Source organism: Cyanistes caeruleus, chromosome 8, assembly GCF_971803275.1.
Source record: "Cyanistes caeruleus chromosome 8, bCyaCae1.hap1.1, whole genome shotgun sequence".
In the NCBI taxonomy this organism is placed as follows: Eukaryota; Metazoa; Chordata; class Aves; order Passeriformes; family Paridae; genus Cyanistes; species Cyanistes caeruleus.
This window is the reverse complement of record NC_141708.1, coordinates 34,630,296-34,638,840: the sequence shown is the minus strand read 5'-3', so window position 1 is coordinate 34,638,840 and position 8,545 is coordinate 34,630,296. Positions and strand designations below refer to the sequence as shown.

General features: G+C 41.2%; 1 long non-coding RNA gene across 3 annotated transcripts in view; it reads left to right on the top strand.

Annotated features, from left to right (window-relative positions):
* Positions 1-25: 25 nt before the first annotated feature.
* Positions 26-8,545, top strand: part of LOC111931502 (uncharacterized) — a 53,214-nt gene continuing 44,694 nt past the window's right edge. For all 3 annotated transcript variants that reach the window (XR_002865569.2, XR_002865568.2, XR_002865571.2), the window contains exon 1: positions 26-403. This is a non-coding gene — a long non-coding RNA (uncharacterized LOC111931502). The remainder of the gene's footprint in view (positions 404-8,545) is intronic.

Genomic DNA, 8,545 nt, shown 5'->3' with positions numbered 1-8,545 from the left:
TGCGGGGACCGCGCGGCTCGAGGGAGGGGCCCCGCCGCCATCTTGGGCGAGGCGGGCGCGGGCGGGGCCGAGGCGCCTCCATCTTGCGGCGGGACGGGCCTGAGGGAGCCGCGGGGCTGGCGCCGGCTGGGACCTCTGGGGGCTCCCTCTCCGCCCCACCGGCGGCTCGTCAGTGCTCAGACACACCCCAGGACACCTCACGGTGCCGCATCGCCGCAGGAGAGGGGCAGCCCTCAGCCCCGTCCCGCTCCCCTGATAGCCGGCTGTAGGCGCACAAACGCTCGGGCAGTTCTGTAATGGGGGGGAAGGGAGTCATCTGAGGTGAAGGCAGAGCAGACGCACCAGAGGCGCATCAAAGCTCTTAAGGTGCTTTGAAACGGAAATTGCGGCCAGGACCAGTGCAGTAAGTAGTTCAGGAGTTCTGGGCAAGAGTAATTTCTCTTCTTTCTTAGTCTGAGTTGGAAAGGACTTGACAGAATCGTCGAGTCTAGCTCTTCAAGTGAGTGGCCGATTCATGTAGGCATTGATTGATCCCATGACCTTGGCGTTGTTACAAAAAGCTGCCGATCACATAAATAATTTTTCACACGAGTTTGTTTTGAAGTGAAATAGACACATGAATTCCTACGTTCACTTGAGAGTAAGTCAGCAAGACGCACTTAGTAAATGCAAATAGGACTTCGAAGTGTTACATTGTCATTAAAAATAGAAGTTGGTGAAGGAATAAAGTCCTGAGAAGCAGCAACATCAAACTCACTTGCAGTGAGGCAGATTATGTTGTAGGACGGCATCTAGATAAAGAAGCAGATCACCAGGTGCAAGTAAATTTTTGCCAGCATTTGGTACTTAATAATATATAAAGACAGGTCTGCCGTTGATGTTTAAAATATATTTCAAATTAGATGAGGGTCTAGATGTTTCACATTCAGTAGCATAGTTCTTTTCAAGTCTACACATTTTAAACCTTGTTTCTTCCTGGCATAACTCCATCCAGCACAGTCAGTTGACTGAAGCAGAATCTGTACCCTTCGACCTGGAGATAAGATTTAATGTTTAAAAGGTTGCAGGACTTTCTCCCACACCGTATGTGAAAAGGACAATGGCAAAATTGTATTAAAGTAAAAAGTAATTGTCAGTGAATATCAGAGTATATTGAAGTAGCTCTATTCTTCACTCTTCTGCCCCAGGGTCTTTTTATCAGACAGTAAAGGCTCTCCAAGAAAGCCTCAGAAGCTCACAGGATCCACAATCCTCATCTCCTGTACCTCAAGCAGAATATTTTGTGTGCTTTCTCCTTTCCAGATACACACTGCTACCATTACCAGGCAGATTTTGCCACTGCCATTTTTAGTACACTAATGATTCCTTCTGAATCGTTGAGGTCTCTGTATCCTCTACTCCAGACAAGCCACGCTGTTGTGATGAAATACAGTTGTCATGGAAGTGGCAGTGAAAAAATACATGCACTTCTAGTCTTGTTAAAATAATTCTAGGCCCCCAGAATATCTTTAAGTGCATTGGACAATTTAATCCAAAATTGATGTGAGGACAGAAGTCTGAAATACATGAGATTTCTACAAATTACCTTAATAATGAGGCAGGTTGAGAAAAAGATACAAATTAGAAGGCGAAACCATAAAGCAAATTGTTGCTTCCAGCTTTTCTGGTGGCTACAGGAGTTCAGAATCTGCTGAGGGTATTGTGGGGAGAAATGATAATTTTTAGAGTTTATAATCAAAGAACATCACAAATGTTTTTGCACAATTAGTACATTTAACAAAGATGACTGGAAAAGCAATAAGAGGAGAACTTAGTAGAACTGAGTTAGAGAATTCAATACCATAATCAATGCATTATGACTGAACACCTCTTAGAGAGTGTCCTTTACACAAAAATTAAGCCCCAAACAGTTGTCCCTGTACAGCAGCAACAGAACTACTGTGATATTTTCCTGCATCAGGCAGAATGAAACTAGTTTCAGGTATCTTAGATACTTCACTCCATTTTGAAGATGAAAAATTATTATATATATTTTCCCATGTTCTTGTTGGAAATACATTTCCATGCATTGTGTTCAATTTCTGAATTAATTTGCAGATCTAAACCTGTCCCTACTGCAACCTGATTTTTGCAGCTCTTGATGGGGTTGTTTATTTGTTCTCTTCAGAAGGCCAGAAGAGATTATTCAGAGAGAATCAAACACATATTTACATTTCTAGATATGTCCAGTTAATGTCTTTTTTGATGATTAAATTGTAATAAAGTGCAGCATGTAAGCATCTAAACAAATTATTATGGATTTTTTTGTGCACAAAACTTTCTCTCGTAGTCTTTCTGACTGCAGCCATATGCACTTCACACTTTGCCAAGCATGGGACACAGTCAGTACTGAAATTTAATAATCAATATAAAAAACTGAACTTGATTACATACTGTTATACAAAGTTTTTCACAAAATGATTCTAAACTGGCCAGACCCCTCAAGAATACAGGAAGGACATAACAAAATTAAACCAACCTGCTCAGGTTCAGCTGTAAAGATTGTTTGTTTATTTGTTTGTTTTTAAGAGTCCCATGGTAAGACCAGAAAGGCTTTTGTGGTCTGCTGTATTGCAATAAAATTAAATGCATTGAGAACAGACTTCTGACCAAGTTTTAAATGAGTAAAAATGTCATAGCACAAATAAAGTAATTCTTAATTATTTTGTAGGTAATAGACACTAGAAGCACAGGGAAATTTTTTCATCTTCATAAAAGAGAATTTTTTTTTCAGTTAGAGCAATTGAGAGTCCCCATCAATGGAAGTTCTCCAGACACAGCTGTGCAGTGGGCTAGAAAATCCCACCTAGGCTTTCTTTTCCACAAAAGGTGGGGCCAGGTGATGGTGTGAGGTCCCCACCAACCTGGAGTGATCTGTGAACATCACATTTAAAAAAAGAGATGTAATTCACCTTGCCCAGGAACCACAAGAACAGTGGCTTTTCATAAAGGCATAAGTTTTAAGGATTCCTTTTCTCTTACCCAGTCTGACTTGTATTCAAACCCTCAGTACCTTCCGGAAGGCCCTGGGTTTGTTTTTCTAAGTGTATTGGGTTTGACTGCACACACAGCAAAGACTTCTCAGCTCTCCCCTTACAGTCTTGGGGTAAGCCAGCCATATGAAAGCCAGAGTAAAGGTACATCCTTAGACAGGCCATGGAGAAGAGCAAGAGAAAGAAAAATCCTGACTGCCTTTAAAATCTCAGTTCCGTTGCTTGAGAAGCAGATGGAGAGCTGAGAACCCATTTCCCTTCCACCACTGCTGGCAGTGCTCAGCCTCCTCCCACAGCAGAGCACAGTCCTCTCTCGGATCTGCAGGACAGACAGACACAGGCCCTGGTGCAGGACAGCTGAGTGCACAGACTCATGTTTAATGCACAGGAGGAGAACAGGAGCATCCTGAGAACTTCTGTGTGCAGCAAGAGCCCAGGTAAGGCCTCCTGCAGTGGGAGACAGCAAAGGAGCACGACTGAAGCAGATCTGTACTCTGCTCAGATGCAATAGCAGTTGCATATTCAGGGAATACTTGCCTGTATTCTTCTGGGGTTCCAGAGCCTCTGGCACTTGACAGGTTTGCTGGTGAGCCCTTTACACACAACACCCTTGGGGTTTCTTTCTGGTTTTAAATGTCTGTGAGTAGCAGAGCTACGGCCTAAGGAGGATTGTTAGGCAGTGGCACACCTGAACCACTTACAGCCTCTTACCCTCATAGAACAAGATAATTTGCAACAGTACAAAAAATCAACAAATCCCACCCTTCAAATCTGTAGGAGCCACAGTCCAAGTGAGTCCTTACAAGGCTTTCTGCTGTTGTGGGAGTTGGGTCCAGCACCAGAGTGTTTGCTTGGTGAAGCACTGGCTTAGGCCTTCATTTCCCTGAAGGGATTCCTCAAGTGAAGGGAGTCAGTCACTCTCATGCAAAAACGGCAGCTATGTGTAAAGAAGAAACTGAACTGCTGACTTTTTACACTACAGGAAACAAAGGTTTTGCTGTTCTGAGCTGAAAAAAAAGGCTACATCATGCCTCTAGCAGCAATTTAGGACTCCTTTAGGATCAAACAGCATAAAAGGGTTACCCAGTTATGTTACAAATGGAGAGGGACACATGGTACAGCAGGACTGTGAGTGATTCTTGGCCTGGTGTAGAAAGACATGGACATTTTCAAGGATTCAAGCACTAAGCATTGAAGGGAAGGGGTTTGCATGAGTGGTATATCTCACAAAAGAGTATCCAGAAGTAAACAGACTGGACATGGAATTGGAGACCCATCCTGGGAATTGTGCTCCAGCCAATGGTTATTGAAATAGCCAGGTTTAAATTTCCACATTTTAAATACTTTCTCAGTTTGTCTAAGATTAAAAACACAGATGGGGATTGCTGGTATTTTATTTTAGACTATCTAGGCCGCGTCCTGAACCAAAACACTAATTGAAGCAATACCTTGCTTGTGTTTAAATAACATTTGAATATGTTGTTTGTTCTGATAGACAGAGTACACAGAAACCCCAATATTTTGATGAATACCCTTTTGAATGCAAACTAATACTCTGTGTTAAATATTAACTCTCAACAGCAGTGACCAACATTTGGCACTGTTGAACAGCAAATCCTGGCATTCTATGATCTGTAGCAGTGTAGCAGTACTAGAGAAAGCTTTTAACTATAGCACCAGCAAAAAAGCTTATTTTGCAGCTTAATTGTTAACAATTAACACCATTTTAGTAGGAACTGCAATCTAAGGCGTAAGAATGTAAAAGCAACAAACTGTACTACACCAATATTCTGTTACCTTGTATAATGTAGATCAGAAATCCAGGATATAAAAAAAGCACTGAAGCCATCTCTAGGTGGTAAACTAACTTCTGGCAACTGGGATGCTGGGGCAGGTAAATCTGGTTTAGTTTTGTTTTCATAAGGTGGAGGTGAAGGTACATTTTCATACCTCTCTGTAACACACTCCATGATCTATGAGGAGATGCAGCTCTGACTGGGATCACACTGCCTGGTGGGAATGCCAGGGGGAGGCAATGGGCAGGTGGCTGGCAGTACCTTAAAAGGACCTGGGCAATGTTTCTCATCACTAGCTCTTCCTCAGCAGTGATGTTCTTGGGTCTGGTCCAAGGCTTGAAGTGCCTTTCAAAATCCATGTGCTTTTCTTAAGACACCTGTGCTGGGGGTTCCTGACTCTGACATTGAACCCTGGAATGTGTGGCTCTGTTGAACAAGGACTTAATAGTGCAGTTCTGCAGTGCAGAGAGGGCCTGGGGCAGCCTGGGAGATGTTGCCATAAAACCCCAGCGGTGGCAATTATCCTCTAAAAGAGCAGCTTACATTGGAGGGTCAAGGCCTCCCTGTTGGATGATCACATCCACCCCACAGGAATTAGATGTACCATATCACACAATAGAGTTTCTTTCCAGGGCATTGGTGAAAGCCAGAGGGTACCAGCATTTTGCTGCTCTCTAGGAGATTCTGGTTACCTGGAAGATTATTTTTGCTTATTATTTTGCTGCTGCATGTAGTAAAGCAGGAAAAGAGTCAAGAGTTGTATTTCTCCTTTTCTTCAGGTCTAAACAACAGGGGTTCTGTTTAGTATTGTTGTGCACTACAGTGTCAGTAAAGCAGGCTAGTGCTGAGGTCTGTTTTGACAAAAAACCCCCAACCATACCCACTCTGATCTGCAGCAGATAAAACCTGAAATATTTCCAGTGGCTGGTAATTAAATACCACAGTAAATGATTCCCATTAGCTTGCTCGGCCAGACAGGTAGCAAAAAGAGACGCTGTACAGATGTGTTCACAAACTGTTTTGTCCTTTTTAGCCAGAAAATGAAGTTCAGATTTTCTGGCTGCTTCTCTGGGCACAGGTCAGTCCAGCCTGAAGCAGAGGCAGACTGAGAACAGGCACTGGATTTATGCCTGTCCCCTTCTAGTGCAGAAACCTGCTGACTTTTTGGGTGAAGCCCCTGTAGCTCCTGTTAATAATTAACAAATACATTTCTACACGTGACAGTGGTTATTATTGCTAAGAGCAGGAAAGAAAAATTAGACGACTAAGTGCAAAATAGAAGTATAAAATTTATTTAAAACCACCCACAAAGTTCTGTGTAATCAGGAATGATACAATTTGTAATAGTCTTTTTAAAAACTCATGACAAGATTTAAAATATATTTTCAATTACAGTATTCATTTAGCCTTATTCAGTTAGGACAATAAAAAAAAAAAAGAAAGTTTACGTTCTAAACAGATGAGACACACAAGAAAAATAGAACAGAACAGACAATTTCCACAACGACAATTTTTACATGTATGTTTCAATACTAGTATCAACATTTCAATGCATCTTGCTACATAAACATGAAATCATGTACAACAACTGCTTGCACCAAAAAACATAGCTTAATTAGATCTTTCAAGTAACATGCAGTCACAACTCACAAGTCTTCAAGTACTGCTGGTAAGGGTTCCCTTGTCTGCAAAGAAGATTTTAAGGTTCAGTTTCTCAGCTAGCATAACCATGCCCAGCTCCACCAGCCTCAGGGTGCTGTGCTCAGTTATACTAGGAAAGAATCAGGCCCCAAATGTTGTTTTTTAGAAAATAAGTAATTTTTACACTTTCTCCTGTAAATACTGTGACATAATGAAGTGCTTTTTCTTTCTGATTTTTTTCTCCCTGTACATCATCTTTTGCTTGAAATTGTTACTTTTATGTTCCAGATTTCAATACAGTACATTGGTAACTGGGAATAAAACCTCAAATTTAAAGTTGAAAAATAAGTATCAAATGCATCCCGAGGAAAGAAAGGAAAGATTGAAAAGAAGAGAGAAGGAAAAAAAAAAAACCCATGACTCTTTTTATCTTTTGCTTTGGCATATTGTTAATGTTTTATCTTCCAAAAGCAGGAAGGAATTCATTAGCCATAGCATTTCAGTACGGCATGTCCTTACATATTTATATTCTTTCTTAATGACAATAAATTTTGAATCAGTACTTGTGACCTGGCGTGATATTGTCACATTATGAAGAGCTGCCTCTTCCAAACTGAAAAATAATTGTAGAATAATTCACTGGTAAAGACTGAAATGTATGAATATTTGCATTGGTTGGAACTGGCTTTCTTTTAGCAGTACTGGCATATCCCATTTGTTCCTCTTGACTACAATTGTATTTTCATTTAGAGGACGAGAGCTTCATGAAGTTCAGCTGCTGCCTTTTGAGTTGCACAGATTAGACAGTCATTCTCAAAGCTGCCACAAAATCTGTTCTCATTAGGCTCTGCAGTATCACTGCAGTGTAAAAGTTTAAGAAGGAAAGAATATTTCCTTTTCCTCAAATTTTTTTTTGAACGAGAAGTTTGCATTGCATAACTGCAATGTAGCAGGGGCTGTTGTTTACATAAAGCTTCCATGGGCAGCAAGGGGAGCTCTGCAGGACTCGGGCATGCAGAGCAATGCCAGGGTTTTCCCTGGCAAGTAGCACCACAGTCAGGGAAGGCAGAAAGTGTTGGCTTTAATTTTGTGTCCCCAAACTCAGCAGAGTGCGACAACAGCACACAACACCGCACACTCTGCTGGGTGTGAAGTCAGGACAGAAGGAAGTTCAGTAGATTGTCACAACCCCAGTTTATATCATCAAGTAAAAGGGATCCAAGTTATGATAAAGGGCAGCAAGTATTTTAAGAAAAATTACCATAAAAATAGCATTTTTGACAATTTGGTGAAATTTCTGGGCTGGCCATTACCTACAGGTACAAATCTTTTACCACATTGTTGGGCAAAGGACAGCCAATATAAACAAATATTTAAAACCTGGTAAAACCCAAGCAGGTCTCTCTTCAACCTGTATTTCTAAACTAAGAACAATCTGGATGTTACTGGCCAGTATATGCACAGTAAGGATACAATGAAATTTATTTCAGATGATTGTACAAATCAATAATTTAGTAACTGTTTTTATTTATACTACTGACCTTTTATACTCTGATCAGTGTGATGGGATACTCCAGAGGATGTAAGCTAAAGTGACATCCATTTAAGGCCCCTTTATCCTTCCAATGGAATACAAAGGACAGTAGTATAAATGACAATCAGGGCTTCCATTCTTACTTTAAGACAACTCCCAAACCCTAGACCCCTTTTCCATTACAATATAATAAAAATACAGATATACATGTAAAATATTGACCAGGTCACAAAACTTTCCACAACAGCATTAAAACGTTCTGTGGCAACAACTGCACTACTGAACATCAAAACTAGCAGTTCCTTTGCTCCTCTGCAACAGCATATCTTGGGAACACAGTCCATCTGCTGTAACTGGTAACTCTTAAACTTGTAGCTGAAATGCCAAACCCGTCCTCCCTACATGTGCGGTTTTTGAGGTGTACACCTGCGCTCTGTGACTTTGTGAGGAATGTCTGTAAGGTGTGCAAAGTGTCGAAAAAAGCACCGTTGATCAGTCACACCAAAGCGAGTCACCTTCACCTTATTTAGCACCCCAGTCTT